Source organism: Microtus pennsylvanicus, chromosome 3 (assembly GCF_037038515.1).
Source record: "Microtus pennsylvanicus isolate mMicPen1 chromosome 3, mMicPen1.hap1, whole genome shotgun sequence".
In the NCBI taxonomy this organism is placed as follows: Eukaryota; Metazoa; Chordata; class Mammalia; order Rodentia; family Cricetidae; genus Microtus; species Microtus pennsylvanicus.
In genome coordinates, this window is record NC_134581.1 from 52,912,374 (window position 1) to 52,929,728 (window position 17,355).

At 47.2% G+C, this 17,355-nt stretch overlaps 1 protein-coding gene across 4 annotated transcripts in view; it reads left to right on the forward strand.

Moving 5' to 3' along the window:
* The window catches only part of Tln2 (talin 2), a 427,686-nt gene that overhangs the window by 60,834 nt on the left and 349,497 nt on the right, over nt 1-17,355 (forward strand). The gene's annotated exons all lie outside the window — the stretch shown is intronic.

The following is a 17,355-nucleotide window of genomic DNA, read 5'->3' on the forward strand; positions in this document are numbered from 1 at the left end:
GTTTTGTTCCCAGCATCTTGCCGCTTACACCTCTTTGTAACTCTGGTCTCGGGAATTGATGCCCTTTTCTGGCCTTTGCAGGCACTGCACGCATACAATGCGCAGACATAGATGCAAGGAAAACACCCACACCCCTAAAATAAATAATACGTTTTTAAAAACAACAGGAACCGCGTGAGGCTATGAGAACATCGCGTGTTCCAACCGCAGCACTGTCCTGTACATGGGCACTGGGGTAGTTTCCCTGACTTCAACTCTGACTGTAGCTAATATGGATAATCTCTATGCCTTTTGATGTGGTGGGCTTATCCCCAGGGAAGGCATTTCCAGTATGTTTGCTCTGCATTTTCCAGTGTACTCAATGATTGAGTAAACAGTTGCAAAAAGGCCACTGTGGGCTCAGTCTGCCCCAGGCCCTAGGATGACTGAAGGAGCAAGATGCACTGAGTCTGGCTGGTGGCGAGGGAGACCATTTCCACCAGACTGTCTAAAGAATTAAAGGGAGGCTGAGAACAACAGCCAGGTGCAGTGGCCTCTACACAGGGGGAAAGACTGACTGCACGACTCTGCAGGACATTGCTGCTGGCTCAAGAGGACTTGATCAGCAGAGAAAAGTGTAAGTGTTGGCAGATTCTGTCCAGGCTGCTGACGTAGCCCAGGGCACTTAGCCCCTGCCCCCACACCTCCCATCAGTCAGTCTGTCTTATGTAACCAAGGCTGGCTTCAAACTCGCTCTGTAGTCACAGTTTTCGTCCCTTCCCTCCCAAGTGCTGGGATTATAGGCATGTGCCACTAGGCCTGAGTTTCATGTCGTACTGGGGCTTGAATCCAGAGCATCACACAGTGAGACAAGCTCTTTACCCTTTGAGGGGCATGACAGCCCTACACGCAATCTTTGTAGAGGTCAAGATGAAGGACTATGTCTGCATTTTTCTGTTTGGTGGTGAGTTTTGTTTGTTTGTTTTTTTAAATAAACAAAATAGTACGAGAATGACACTTGCCCCAGCTTCGTCGTAAATCCTTTCATGGCAGCTCCAGGAGAGGACTAGGCGGTGGGCCTGGGCTCTGTGCTTTTCATAGCTGGCCATCAGCCTAGCCTTACCAAACATCCTCTGGGCTGTTCACTCAAGGGAGCTGGCTGGAAGGTTGTTAAGGCCCTGTGTTTTGGAAACCGGCCCTGCCCACTCACTGGGTTCCTGGTTTTCAGCCATTGACTCATCTTCCCCGTCCTGTGAGGGTCTAGATTCCCAGGGTGGACATTGCCAGCTCTAGATGGTGACTCTGGAACATGATGGAGTATCGTACCTTAGGGTTGCAAGGAAAGTTTACTTAGCTAGAGGGTCCAGTCTGTTTTGAAGAAGAGTTGCTGAAGACTGGATGAGAGTTCTGAGCAGGAGGAAATGTTCCCGAGCTGTGGGTGTAGCTCTTGTCAGCTGGGATAGGCCTTCCTTCCAGAAGATGAAGCTAACAGGGCCACTGTGGGAATGGGAACCACATGGAGTCCGCCGACTGGACCAACACCCTCTGGAGAGTTCTCTTTTCTCCTTGGAAGGCCCTGTGGCTCACTCTTTATTAGAATGTTCCTGTTAGGAAAGCTAGCTAGCTGCTCTAGGGAAACCTTTCCTGACCACAATGCAGAGCAGCCTCCACTAGGCAGAGGGTGTGGGAGGAGGCACTGCTGGTCCCCCAGTAAGTCCCCCTGTATCACACAGGTTAGTGGGGTGGCTGTGGCATGAGAACCCTGTAGACTCCTCTAGGGTAGAGGTGACCCCCGTCTGTTTCCAGTCCCACAGCTCTGACAGTTCTTCTCTGAACCCCTCTTGAGGCTTTCGTGTGTTCCTCCTCACCCTCCAACTTTATTAGTGAGTGAAGAAGAGAAAAGGCCCTTCGGTATTTAATAAACTTAAAAACCACCCTGGTGTGGAGTGACCACCCACTGACTTCCGCTTTCCCTGACCCTAAGGACCGAGGAGTTGAGAAAAATGCCCTAGCACTCTCCTCTGCATCTGTCCCTCTTCCTTCAAAAGTCAAGTTCAAAAGTCAAGCTGTTTCCATCAGTGAAGTGCTGCCCACGCAAGCGCTCAGAACTCCGGGGAAGAAACGAGGCATGGTGGTTTGTACTTGGAACCCTAGAGCTGGGAAAGCAAAGACAGGCAGATCTCTGTGCTTCCCTGGCCAGCCAGCCGAGACAAATCTGTAAGCCCCAGACCAGAGAGAGACCCTGTCACAGGCGGCAAGGGTAGTCACTGAAGAATAACACTGAAGGCTTACCTCGGGCATCTACACGCATGCATACAGTAGTGCACATGCAACCGCACCCACACGAACATGCACACACACACACGCGCACAAAATAAGTTCTGCTTCTTAGTTAGGATTCCAAGCACCACTGATGTTAACTTAGAGATCTTACTAGTGTTCGTCACCATTGCCTTCCTAACTGGGTGACCTCACACTGCCCCCACCACCCAACAGCTGCCTGGGGAAGGCTCCCAGTGTTTGCACCGCTGGTTGTCATGCAGCTAATAGCTGCAGAAGAAATGACAGGCTTCAGAGTTCGCCCTTCTGTTGGCTTCCACTTTGATTTTCATAGGCATCTCTTGTTTCCTGATGCCACTCAGCTTGTCCTCGTGACATGGTAGAGCAAGTAAAGCCTGATCTCCCGGCAGTGTTGTCGCCTTGCTCTCTTTTATTCATTCGATTCCACTTCGCATGTTGCTCTGGCACCCGCCTTGCAAGATGCAGCTGCTACATAGCGGAGTCCTATGGCCTGTAAGCTACCTTGGTTGCAATAATGAGAAATGCAGGGTAGCATGGCATCACTTTTCTTCCTGCTAATGCTTGCAGCCAATGATGAGCATTCTTGGAAGGCTGATGAGATGCTCATTTTAAATGCAAATTCTTTGCGTGGTTAGGAGGAAAATGGAATTGTCCCAACTCCCAGCACTCCGCATTTTTGCCATTCCATCTGATGGTGGAGGGGAGGGCTCCTGACTAAATCCCTCAGTGTCCTTATTATGATTTCACATTTGAACGTGCTGAGAGGCAGCCTTGGCCCCAGGACATTAACTCTCTGTTGCCAAGTGCCAGCATGTGGGTGTCTGTGGAGGCTCTTGGAGTCTTCAGTAACTAGTGCTCTGCACTCGCAATGCTCTTCGGGTCCGCTCATTTGCTTTGCAGATGATGGATGTGCTAGGAAATTTGTGGTGAGCGGAGGTGTTTTCTTTTTTTCTTGGAGGCAAAGGAAATGTGCTAAGCCCTTTAGCCTCTAACTTAGCAGCATTCACACATGCTGTTTCCCTCAGCCTTAGCAGGGACCTCGCCCTTCTCTTCTGGGAGTCCTCTGTCACTTGGAGCATAGCTACACTGTTGCAGCTTGCTGTCTGGGGATTCCTTGTATCGTGTGATAGAGAGGTTGGGGCTCCCGTATGTGGCGTTGCTGTGCCCATGGTTCACTCTTCATGACTGTCTTCTAACCGGGTCTAGAATGCTAAGCCTGTTCTGCAGCTTGGTGAGTTAGATTTTTATTTTGATTTTTTTTTAAACAGCTCCTGCATTCTGGTCCTAGAGACTGTTGGTGTATGTGCCTGTGTGGTCAGCCTCTCTGGGAAGCCCTGTCTTTAGAGCTGTGGGTCAGCTAGAGCCAAGGGAGAATGCCTTACGACTGGCAAGGCAATCATGTGCTTTCTCTGTCCATAAAGCAGTTGGTGTAGTATTTGATCCACCCTAAAAGCCAGGGTGATGGGCTGGTGTATGGTTGCCAAGAACAGCGGGTATGCAAAAATCTTTATAAGTATATTTCATATACTTGAGGTCATGATTTTTTTAAGCTGTTTTTTTTTCTTCTCCTTTTTTTGCTTGGCACATTTGTGCAAAACAGAGTTTAGAATTCAAAGTGAAGTGTCTGTGCCTATGCTCTTGTCGACTAACTGGGATCATAGGACTTTAGAATTAAAATAAGGTTGTGAAATCCGCAGTGCTTTGGTGGGTGGCAGTGTGGAGCAGTGAACGCTACAGCATTGTCTTCCTTCCTAGGCAAATGCTGTAGGGCTTTGAGAGACTTCCCGGGCAATGCCCCTTAGATCTGGAGAGCCACCAAACTGGTAGGCTTGAGAATTAGTACTGGACGCAGTCGAGGGAATAGGAATCCTTCAAATGGGCCATGCTGTCTACCTCCATACCTCTCCTGGGATGCAGGAAGTTCAGCTATGTCCAGACGGAGCAGGCCACTGCCAGGAAGATCACAGCTCCATCTCTTCCTGGTGCTGTTAGGCTCAGGCTTCTCACCTCCAGTACCACGACCTTTGGGTCAGACAGCAGTTCTTGCTATGGAGGGTGTCCTCTGCATCATAGAGTGTTGAGCAGCATTCTCGTCCTCTGGGACACAAACGACAATGACACGCTTGCTCCCTGCAGCCGTGGCAGCTAAAGTTGTCTCTAGACTTAGCCACATGTCCCCTAGAGATAGAAATTGCTCCCTGTTTAGACTGCGTTAAGATGTGTCTGATGGCTAGAAGAGATGACTCGCTCAGTGGGTAAAGTACTTGTCATGCAAGCGGGAAGTTCCAAGTTCAGGTCCCCAGAACCCACGTAAAGCTCCACATGATAGCATGCATCTGTAATACTAGCAGTTTACAGCAAGATGGAAGATGAAGACAGGAGACTCTCCAGAAGTCTGGGGGCCAGCTAGCCTGATGCAACTGCAAACAAGAAACCAGACCTCAAGCAGGCAAGGTTGTCCTCTGATCTTTGTATACATGGTGAGGCCCTCTGCATGATCACATGCACACTCAAAGATAAATGACCAATAAAAGTGTGTATGACATCCCTTATAGTTCCTAAACACGACTTCATTATTAGTGTGGCCCTCTCCCCATTTCACTTTGTAGTGTGAAATATACACCTGGAATTTTTACTAATTATTAATAATGTGTAGAATAGTTACAGTAGCTAGCACTGGCTCAAAAGCTGTCCTTAGGAAAGTTCTCACTTGAGCCTGTGGTTGTGATGAGGTTTCCTTTGAGCAGATGTGGCCTTGCTTGGTCTTATTTTTAGTCTTTGCTGCCATTGTAGAGGGTGATGTTTCTGGCTGCTAGAGTTTAAATCTTTAGTGTCTCTGGGGTCTCAGGTTTGATGGAAGCCTTTTGTACTGTTGGGAGGTCAGGGAAACTGGGAGGCAGAGCTTAGTGAGAGAAGTTAGATCATTGCAGGAAGGAGTGATCGGAAACTCCAGCCTCTCCTCTCTTGCTCCTCATTTTCCAAGCACCACAAGGTGAGCAGATTGGCTTCACCGTGTTTTTTTCTGCTGTCACGTTCTGCCTCACCATAGAGGTCTAACATAGTGGGGCTAAGAGACCATGGACTGAATGCTTCAAAACCAGGAACTAAAATGAATACTGCCTCCTTGTAAGTTGTTGACCTTAGACATCTGCCATAGCAAAAGGAAGGTTACTGTCACACTGGCTTTGTGACTGTGTCCACTAAACAGCTTATATTTTTAATTTTGCAAATGGGAGTGGATGGGAACAAAATATATGATGGCTGGGGAATAAATATTCTCAAAGCTGATGAGTTTTAGTGATCCGGTGACAGTAAAGAAGCAGTCCCCTTTCATAGGCCTTGGGTCAAGCTTGAGGCGGAAGCTCACCAATCTTAACATACCCCAATATGTAGCAGGTGTAGGGAGAGATTAAAAAGTCGATCATGGCCTTATGAGAACAACTGAGTGGCTGTGAACTGTGTGGCTCTATGGAGGCAACGAGCTCCTGAACAGTGTCCAAAGATCTGGGTCTACCTCCAAGTCCTTCCTTGCTTGAGTGGCCTGATATATTTTGGCAGTCGGCTCCTTCCCTGTGGGAGGAAGGGAAGACACTAAATTGCTGCCTTTGGCACAGAGCTGAAGGGCTAAGTGGTAAGTCTGAATTTATGAAATAAACATAAATTATGAAACAAATGCAAAACATGCGATGTAGCCTTAAGGTTTCTGAGGGGATATGGAAGGTGAAAGCTTGTTCTAGTATGAAAGTAAGCATGCGAATATTGAACAAGCTAGAATACAGAATTCCATAAATGAAATGAAAGCAAGCCGTGTGCATGGCTTCTCAGTGCTGGCTGGCATATTGCCTCTCCTCTGCCTTCAGTTCTGGCCAGAGAGCCTGGAAATTCTTGGGCTATAGGAACCCCAAAGCCACTTCTGCACCTCAAAATTCTAGTTGGAGCAACAGCAAGAAGAGCAGCAGCAGAAAGGATACAGTTTGGGTGTAGATTCTTGGCTGGGTTGACATACCTGTTACCTGAGAGGACCTTGGCAAGAATGGGCTGCTATAGTCCCAGTCTTGAAGAGTCCAAGCACTTGGCTTCTAATCTGAATTATGAACTTGGAACCAGAACCAGGAAGGGAATGGGCTTGGGCTGTACCTAAGTGTGACCTCAGTTTGCCAAACATAGGGAATATGTCAGAGAATTAATACCTCTGAGAGACAGTGGTCAATGTGAAGGTTGAAACAGCTCCTTCAGAGCAGGGATTTAGTGAGGTGGGAAAATTGGGGTGTTGGGGTACCATCATCACTCAGTATCTGTTTCTGAAGTCATTGGAAATGTTATCTTTTGATGCTAATGCTTGTATTGATTTTATGGGGTGAGAGAAGGGATCCCATGTGACTCAGGCTGGCCTTGAACTCCCTATGTAGCAAAGGATAACTTTGAATTCTTGGTCCTCCTGCCAGCACCTTAGGAATGCTAGAATCACATGCGTGTGCCACCATGTCCAATTTATGCCGTGCTGGAGAGTGAACCCTAGGCTTCTCGCTTGCTCAGTGAGTGCTCTGCTAAGTGAGATAGAAACAAATGGCCAAGGCTTTAGTTGGAATTGTCTTCCCAGGGTTGCAGGCTGCTTTAAGAGAATGGAGGCCGGCCATGGTGGAGGCTGCGCTTAGGAGGCAGGTGGACTAATATGAGTTCAAAGCCGGCCTGGTCTACTAGTGAGTTACAGGTAGAGCCTGGCTGAGCAGCAAAGCAATGTTCACAAGCAAGCTGCAGCACAGGTTTGGTGACCATTTGTTAATCATCTGCTTGGCTGGATGACGGAAGCAACCGCTTTAAATGTCTCATCAAAGCGGGAGTAGGTGGTAGTGGGTTTCCTTGGTCTCTTTTAGGCTTGTAATTGAGAGAGTTTGGATCAAATGAGGAACATTTGTTTGATGGGGGTGGACGGGATTCCAGAGGCTTCTTGACTGAGGTCAAATATTGCTTCCTGATTTTCTTTGAGGCATGGGGGTAGAGCTCCCATCCAAGAGTAACACTGAGAATAGAGCCATTCCTATCCTTTTGTAAGAAAGTGCACTGACCTGGGAACTCTCATTCTATTTTGTAAAGTTAAGTTAGCATGGCGGTGGCGCATGCCTTTAATCCCAGCTCTCAGGAAGCAGAGGCAGGCAGATCTCTGTGAGTTTGAGGCCAGCCTCATCTACAAGAGCTAGTTCCAGGACAGGCTCCAAAGCTACAGAGAGAGAGAGAGAGAGAGAGAGAGAGAGAGAGAGAGAGAGAGAGAGAGAGAGAGAGAGAGAGAGAGAGAAAGCAAACCAAAAACTAAAGTTTGTGTGTGTGTATGTGTGTGTGTGTGTGAGAGAGAGAGAGAGAGAGAGAGAGAGAGAGAGAGAGAGAGAGAGAGAGAGAGAAAGAGAGAAGATAACTTTTAGAAGTCAGTTCTTTTTTTTTTTTATTGTGAGGGAGGCAGCGTCTCCCCTGCTTCTGCCATATTGCACACTCCAGGCCAGCCAGTCCAGGCCCCTGGCATTCTCCATTCTCTGCCCGCCATCTTCCATGGGAGTGCTGGAGTGCACAGAGCATGCCTCTGCATCTGCCTTTTTATCTGGGTTCCAGGCTTGGACTGCTTTTGTCAGGCTCTCATGCTGTGCATTTTCCCTGCAGAACCGTCTCCCTGGCCCAGGAATTGTGATTTTAGAGCCATGCACACAGGATGAGTCAGAAGGAAAGATGGGTGCACAGATAGCTTTCAAAATTAAATTCATTTCACAGTGACACTTGCCCTGAAGCTGTTCTTTATAAGGACAGGTGCTCACTCTGAGGTCACCAGCTTTTCACATCAGCCCCAGGGGAGTCTTGAAGTTTGTGGAAGAAATTTGGTTGTTTGACCTTTCTGTACTAGATCCTAGAAAGAGGGCCCCGATGTGGTGGGAGTCTTTCATGCTGATAGAGTCTGCACAGATGAGCCACTCTTTGACCTGGTATGACCCACTTCTAGAAGTAGGAGAAGTGAGCCCAGCGGGGTTACCCAAGTCCTCACCATCAGCTAAAGTCTGTACTGGATGATCCGTGGGGTACAAAGATAAAAGTGGTGAGGTAAAAGCCCTCCAGAAGAGAACTCTGGTGGTTAGTGTGGATTGTCAACTTGACGAGATCTAGACTCATCCAGGAGGCAAGCCTCACTATATCTGTGAGGGAGTTTCTAGAGTCCCTTGAGGTGTGAAGACACACAAGCATAGGTGCTGCCATTCCATTGGCTGGGGTCCTGGATTAAATAGACAAGACAAAGCCAGCTGAGTGTCAGCATCCATTCCTCTTTGCTTCCTGCTGTGGGTGCCACGTGACCAGCTGTTCCTGCTGCCATGCCTTGCCCATCCTCATGGAGTGCCTGAAAACGTGAATCAGAATGAATGGTGCCTTCAGTTGCTTTTGTGAGGTATCTTGTCACAGCAGCGTTGCTTGTCTCTAACCCTGGAGCCATCCGGTGTGAAGTTGCTCACAGGGAGACAGAGAGCAGGGCCAGAGAGTCCTGTTGGAGGCTGAGGGTGGTGTGCTGGGTTTTGAGGAAGGAATATTTATATTGGGAAGATAAGGTGAAAAGATGCTTTCCCAGAGGGAATGACTTGAGCACAGACCCCACAGTGAGGGCAGGATGTGGTGGAAGTGGGGAGAGAGCTTCAGACACCAGACACCCCCTTGGGACAGCTCTGTGGTGTGTGTCTGTGTGGGAAAGGTGGGGACAGAACTGAGTCAGGGATCAGTCTGGAGTCTGAGGGCCCTGGTGTTCCAAGTCTGTCCTGAAGGCAGAGGAGAATGTCAAGCACAGGCCAGAAAGGATGAAGCTGACCCCCCCCCCCCCCCCATGCCCCGGCAGTATTGCCCACAGAGTCCCTTTCTGCTGTTGACTGATGATGGCGGAAGCTGGGTGTTTATTTGTGCTGGCCTCCGCCTCCCCAGGTTCTATAAGCTTGTGTCATCACACCTGGCCTTTTAACATTCTGGGGATCCAACTTAGGTCTTGGAGCTAGCAGCGCAAGCACTTTGTTGACTGAGCGCTCTTCCCAGACCCTAGCCCTTGAGTTTTCAGTGCTGATTGTAGAGTCACTAAATGATGCTGGATTCCGGAGAAGGGGGTGGCGGGGGGGGGATGTGGAGGAATGCTGAGGTACCCTGCCCCTTCTCCACTCTGTTTATCCTGTAAGAATGGGCTTCCTCACTTGTCCCCTTCCCTCCTCATCAGTGTCCTAGACACCAGGCCCTCAGTAGGTACTACTCTTGTGGAGGACAGACAGGACAGCCTTACCTTGCAGCAGCTGCTGGTTGAGAGAGACAGTCTTCTCATACTGAGCACAGTATGGTGGGGGATGGGGCTGCTGGTGGGGAGAGGAGAGAGAGAGCTGGAAGAGACTGCTCTGTAAGTGGGAGGAGATGCAGCTGATGATAGCCTGTTTCCAAAAGTGTCCTCAGGAGGGTGGGGGTGGGGTAGGAGGCAGTGCTAAAGCTTCTTTCAGGTAGCACAGCCTTCTGATAGTACAGTGTGTGTGTGTGTGTGTGTGTGTGTGTGTGTGTGTTTATGTTGGCACAGTAGCATGCCATGTTTGTATGTGGAGATCCAAGGATAACCTGGAGTGTTGATCCTTGTGCTGGATAGTTTTATGCCAGCTTGACACAAGGTAGAATCACTGGAAGGAAAGGAGCCTCAAATTGAAAAAAAAAATGCCTCCATAAGAGATTTATGGTGGAGAGCCCAGCCTATTGTGAGTGGGGCCATCACTGGGCCAGTGGTCCTGGGTTCTATTAGAAAACAGGCTGAGCAAGCCATGTGGAGCAAGCCAGTAAGCAGCGCTCCTCCATGGCCTCCTCATCAGCTCTTCCCTCCAGGATTCTGTCCTGTTTGAGTTCCTGTCCTGACTTCTTTTGAGATGAACAGTGATTGGAAAACTAAGCCAAATAAACCTTTCCTCCCAAAGCTGTTCTGGACCTGGTATTTCATCATAGCCATAGCAACCTGAGCTAGGAAAGCCCTTGTCTTAGTGAGTTTTTATATTGCTGACAATGTCCAAGACAACTTATTTTAAAAAATGTTTAATTTGGCTTATAGTTTCAGAAGGCTAAGAGTCCATGGTCTGAGACATGGTGACAGGAACATCTGAGAGCTCACGTTTTGATTTGCAAGTAGAAGACAGGGACAGGAGATGGGGAAGGGCTGGGGATGGTGGAAGTCTTTTGAATCCCCAAAACTCACTCCCAGGGAGGTACCTCCTCCAACAAAGCTGTACCTCTTAATTCTTTCCAGACAGTTCCATGAACTAAGGTCCAAGTACTCAAACATGAGGCTGTGGGGATCATTCTCATCTAAACCCCTGCAGTTTTCAACTTTCACCTTGTTTGAGATGGCCTCGCTGCCATTTGCTGCTGCGCACACCAGCTGCCCCATGCGCTTCTGGGGAGTCTCCTAACCCCATCTTTCATCTCGGTCTAGGAGCAGATGCATGCTACTACACCTGCTTTTCCGTGAGTTCTGGGGCTTCAGATTTAGTCTGCATGCTTGGACCACACGGACTTTCTACACACAGCTCCCTTCCCAGTCCCCTGTATTTATTTATTTTTGATCTGGTTTGTTCTTGTACCCCATTTTCATACAAGCATGGGTCAGGACATAAGCACATTTACTGTGTTGGGGGTGGTTCATGAAGGGGCCTTTCAGCCATGGGTGTCAAGCATTCTGTATAAAATAAATATTGCTACTGTACAGATGCCTAGAGGGGCTACTGGAAGAGATGAAATACTTAAAGCATTTTATCTTCACATTGCCTGAGACTATGAGACTATGGCTGGGTGGAGGAGGGGGTGAGCATTGCTCGCACAAGCTGGACACCATGGAAGGAACTTTGACTTGCCTGTTAGTACTGCTACTTAGGTATGTAGGCAGTAAACAGAGGGGAGGTTAGCATCGAGGCTCCTGCTTGGATCCCACCCTGCTGTAGCCTCATGATCTGCTCCGGGTCACTCTCAGTGTCTGTCCTGATAATGCTGGAAACACAGGCATCACCAAGCCCGGAGCATGTGACCTGTGAGGGGCCCACTGGTGTGAGTCACTGGGAGCTAAGCGTTCATAGCCGAGTGCTGCAGAGACACAGGGCTCTTATCAGACTGTGCATTTCAGTCCTGGCTCAGGCCCTCACTGGACAGGAACTAGCAGCTGGGGGCAGTGACTAATGCCTGCGGGTAGGCTGAGAGCCTCACTGAGAGTTCCAGCCTCTGCCTGGTGGAGGAACCCTGATGACCAGTGGGTTGTCTGGGCTAAATATCAAAGAGCCATCTCTGGAATCTGTTTCCTGGCTTGTCCATCCTCCCACCTCATCCTCCAGGGTGGAATGGGACTTATAAGGGAGCACTCCAAATTTGAAAAGGGTCCCCCCATACACAGACTTAGGGGCGGGAGCTTGAGGGGGTGAGGTCATTGTGTTCCCATTTTAGTTGTTGAAACTCTTTGTTCTTTTGGAGTTGGCAAGACTTGGCTTTTCCTGAGCTATTAACAATGGTTTCCCTGTAAAACTATTATTGTGAGCCAGGCAAAAATTGTATGTGCGTGCATGTAATAGAACATATGTCCCCGCTCATGAATGTAAACATGTAAACAAGTAAACATAGACACACATGCACACATACACACAAACATCTTGAAAAGTCAGTTCAGTGTTCCTCGTTTTGCTTTTTAAATAGCAGACTTAGGAAAGAAGAGGAGACCCTCAGTAGAGGAAAAGGAACTAGAATAATTAGACCTGTATGCCTTTCCTGGGTGTTAGGTCCATGTGCACTGCCTAAAACCAGCTCAAAATGTCACTAAGTGTCAGTTTTTGATCATTATAACTACTGAAATTTAAATGTCCCTCAAAGTCCCTGTGTGCAATCTTAGTTCCCAATGAAAGGTATTGGGAGTCAGGCCTGGGAAGAGGATTTTAGGTCATGAGGGCCATGCCTGTGCTTGGACTGATACCATTGCCATGAGAGTGTATCAGCTATTTTAAGAGTAGGTTTTGGACACGGGAGATAGCTTTGTTGGGCTGTCTGGGCTAAATATGCTTGCCTTACATGCATGAGAACTTGAATAGGTTCCCAGCATGCATGTAAAAAGCTAAGCATTGTAACACATGCCTATGATCCCAAGTAGTGCTGGTCAGCTAGTGTAGCTTAATTGGAGAGCCCCAAGGCCTTGTGAAAGACCCTGCCTCAAAAAACCAAAGTAGACATTGGCCTCTATGTATAGGCACACATGCACCTACCCACAGATGTGCATACTCTACACACTATAGTAGTGCCAAGGCCACTTCAGTCTCCTCTTACCCTTTTACTCCCTTACCTCTGGTACCGTGGGATGATATGTCATGAAGGCCCTGCCTGCATATGAACCTCATAAATAATGTGTTTTATTTTGTTTTTAAAAATCAATCTTCTGGTCTCCTGTCTTCTGTTTTAGCAACATGAGAGGAATGAGGATATTGACTTAAAAGATGACAAACTCTGTCTCCTGTGAGACTTGTCTGGATAGCACGCTCTTACTCACTAATTCGGTCAAGATGCTTCTGGTGAGCGTGGGGAGGGCTGGAGATTTAGACATACTGTCCACATCTCTCTACCTTTTATCCATCTTATGGCCGATGGATGACTTGACTTGATCCGGCCAGTGAGCAGAGTTTTCATAGGAAAGGCAAAGAGAGGATGAGGAAGGAACCTGGGGTTAGCATCTCCACAGAAGGAAGCAGGGTCCTCCCAGATCTGCAGAATGCCTGGCTCTTCTCTCATCCCTTCGCTGCTAAGGACAGCATAAGGACATTGTTCCTGGTAACTAACACATGTGCCGCAGGAAATGGACTTGCAGAATGTGTCAGAGAAGACCCTTGAGTGAACAGATACCCAGTGCTGGCCCAGCATGGTGTGAGCTCGGAATGCAGGACTGTGCCAGCGTGTAGACTTTCCAAAGCGAAGTTGTATTTATAGGAGATGTCACTAGAGCCTCTGCCTGGCTTGTCAAACCCCACCCTTGACAAACTCTGGGCTCACTTCACTTTTTTCTGGCATCTTAAGGTAGGCTGAGAATAATTCTCAGAATAATCCCAGGAGATTCCTGTTACTGGCTTGAATCTGTTTTGTGATTTTCAATTGTTTGTTTGATTTTTTAATGTTTTATCGTGATTCTTAAAACATCTAGATTTTCAAGGCCCCTTTTGGGATCAGTTGCCTGTAGTCGCATTTAACAGGGAGGCTGAGGAGGATCACTGGAATTTAGGAGTTCAAGCCCAGCATAGCTGGGAGGGGTCATTCATAAGGAATAAAACGAATACCCATGGAATCCATGCCTTCCTTTCTCCTAAGAGGTGACCAGCATCTCTGTGTCTTAAAAATGAAAATATTGATTATTTATTCTCAGTGGGTCCAGATATTTGTGCTTAGATGTGAAGACATAGTAATATAAAAAAAATTAGAATACCCATCTAGATTATTGTTGGGAAAACACTCTTGGTTTTTGAATGAAATATGATCTGAGACTAGAATCTTAAGAAAACAAATTTATAGGACTGGAGAGATGGTTCTGATCTTCCAGAGGACCCAAGTTCAGTTCCCAGCACCCATATCTGGTGGTTCACATCTCCCTGTAACTCCAGTTTCTCAGGGGTCTGACACCCTCTCCTGGCGTCCAGGGGCATCTGCAGATGTGATACACATATAGACAAGTAGGCATTCACATACATTAAAAGTAAATAAATCTTGAAAACAAGAAAACAAAGTACTGGAGAGATGGCTCAGCAGTTAGAGCATACACTGCTTGGGTTTGTTTCCTAGCACCCACGTTGAGCAGCTCAGAGGTACCTCAACTCCAGTTCCAGGGGGATTGGGCCTCTGTGGGTGGACACCTGCATAAATTTGCATATATTTCTTCTATATGCATATAATTAAAAAAATAAAAATCCTTTCCAAAAGGAAACAAAATTGCATTGAAAATTCACTAAAATATGGCATGTCCACAAAAATATTTAGTAGGTAAATTCTTAGTTTTTATATAATAACAAAATGATTATTATGCATATTCTTTTATTTATTTGTTTGCTTATTCTTATTTATTTTATTTTGGTTTTTCAAGATAGGGCATTTCTATATTACAGTTCTAGCTGTCTTGGAACTAGCTCCTGTAGACCAGATTGGCCTCAAACTCAGAGATCTGCCTGCCTCTGCCTCCGAAGTTCTGCGTTTAAAGGCATGTGCCACCACTGCCCAGCTCTTATTTTTATTTTTTAAATTTTATTGAAAATGAACTTTTTTCTCACATTATGGTTTCTCTCCCTCTACTCCTCCCAGTTCCTCCCCACCGTCCCTCCCATCTACATCCGTTCCCTTTCTGTCTCTTATGAAAACCATACATATTTTTTATGTGCTTTTATCTATTATTATTACCATAAATCTTGAAAAGTTGAGTACTGAGCCCTACCCTAGCTAAGAGAAGACCCATGCCGAGGCTCTTAGATGAGAGCTCCAGCAGTCCTGAGCAGTCCTGGCTGCCAGGACAGCTACACTGTCCACCGCACCTGCTGCAATAAGCCAGCATTCCCTGCTGATGCGATTACTTCACAGAACAGGTCGAAGGACTCTGCTTGCGGAGGACTTGGGGGTAATTGAGAGAACTAAAAGAGAGGGCTTCTGGGATATGGTAATGTAGGATCTTTACACTGAGGAACAATTGACTGTTCTCCATTCAGGCATTAAAGGAGAGTTTGCAATGCTCCTTACTCCCAGTCTGTTTTCTCCTTTAAGACTAAGGAACATTGTGGACATTGTGAGAGGGTTATATATATTTGTTTAGATGGACCTAGGGACTGTTGACTGTTTCTATTCTTTGATTTGCTTTGTCTGTGTCTTCACTGGTTTCTTGGGTTGACAAGTGTCTAACTATTGGATGGGAAGTGATCAGTTAGCTATGTGTCTGTGTCTCCCGGTGTGGAGGCCTTGACCATGTGTTGGCCCAGGAAGCCTTTGCATTTTTCTCTGAAATTTCTGTCTCCCTCTCATGATCCAGAGTAACTAGAATGTGAACACAGAAGGAAAAAAAAAATATTGGAATGGTTGCTGTAGTTTCCAAACAAATGACCTCACTGTCTGAATTCTGCTTTGTGCAAAAGAAACCTTAACTTTGTCTTATAAAAAAAGTAATGGATCTTTGGGGAAACAGATCCAAATCCCCATTTAGTGTATGTGGGATGGGGGTTGAGGAAGGCTGGCGCTGACTCTACAGACAGACTATCACTAACATAATATAACTGTGTTACACCAACGTAATAATGATCGCCAAAGAGACACAGCAGCTCAGATTGCTAAAGACTGACAGCCCCTTCCTCAAGCAGGCAAATCATTCTACCTTGTAGAAGCCAACTCCCTGTGAAGTTTATTCGGCTCTGTGGTCCCAGAGTGAAGAGGGTTGCCAGTTTGTCACAGTGAGTGCCTTGGTCTTACCTCATCTGCTTACCTTACTCCCCGTTGCACAGGGGAGCTATTATGGCATCCACTGGTTGGGCATAAGCTGCTGTGTTGCAGTGGTTAGTAGTCAGGACCAGCTGCAGCGAAAACCCAGGGGGAGGGGCAACTGTTTGGAGGATTATGTTTCAATGTATAATTGGGTGAAGATTTAATTTAAGAACCCAGACCATAATCAGAAGCCTCATTTCCTACAGAATGAGTATTTTGATTGTCTATTTCAGTTCATCAGAATAAAACGGGACAGGAGTATGTTTGCTGTGCTTTAAGATGTCCTAATTCCTATGGTCCTCAAGCATTTCCTGGGGTGGACTCTGGTCCCTTGAATGTCATCTATGGTTCCCAAGCATTTCTTGGGATGTGTTCTGGTCCCTTGGCTCTCATATCAATTGGTTATAATCCCTAACACACACAGCTTTCTTCCAGGGAGGAAAGCTTACAGTTAGCTCACCGCTTTAGAGGGTTCGTCCTATCATGGCAAGGGACACATGGTGGAGTTAAGGGTGGCAGAAGTACATGTCAGAATTTCCCCAGTTGGTGATGGATCAGAAGTAGGGGCCAGTTCTACCCTTCAAAGGCATGTGGCTGTTAACCTGGTTTAGCTACCCTCCACCTCCTTCAGGTCCTACAGCTTCTTAGAGTAACAGCCAGCAGCCGGGGGACCAGGAATGAAATATTAGCTTGTGGAGAGCATCTCAGATTCAGGTCCTCCCAGGTCTGCCAACTTGAAGTACAGAGATGGAATGTTCTCTCTTGGTCTATGGTCTTTACCTCTCAAAGATTTGGATTTGTTTTTTCATCTTTAGATTTCTTGCTGAAGGTTTTAGGTAATCTTATGGACACACACACATGGTTTTGCTGCTTTTTGAACCCTGATTTTTTTTTTTTTTGAGGGAAACCGGAAACCTTGGCTTGACTGATGTAGGTCTTTTTGGATTAGAGAGGCAGAAGGGGGAGAAGGATGGAGAGGGAGGGAGGGGGAAGAAGGAGACAGGAAAAGGGAGGAGGGAAGAAAAGGGAAGGGAAGGAGAGAGGGAGGGAGAGAATATGAATGAATTAGGCAAATGGTTATGATTTGGAACTGTAGGCAACTTTGTCTCCTCCCTTGTCTAGAGCCAGACAGAACAAGAATCACATTTATTTAGACACGGAGTTTTGCTAGGAGGGTAACTGCCTGTTGTTGGTCCTGATCCTGGGCTGCTGATTTGGGGCAAGGCCTGCCTGTGTTTTTTGTCTTGGCGTCATCTCTGAACACAACACCTCCAGCCATTGGTTTCCAAGGGCCCCTGCATCCCCAGTCTGGGCTCTGAGAGGCTCTGCTTGATCTGCAGCAGGGTTATGGAGTCTTTCTCTGCCTGAAGATGGGGAGTTTGTCAGCTCTGAGGCTGCACTCAGCCTGGAGATCAGGAATTCCACTCCTCCTTCTTCCTCATCTGAAATCCAATCAGGAGTGTTCACTGTGGTGAGAATGTTGGTCCCCTGCTGTGATAGTTCATCTTGATTGCCAGTTTGATGGGATTCAGCATCACCATGGAAACAAACCTCTGGGCATGCCTCTGAGAG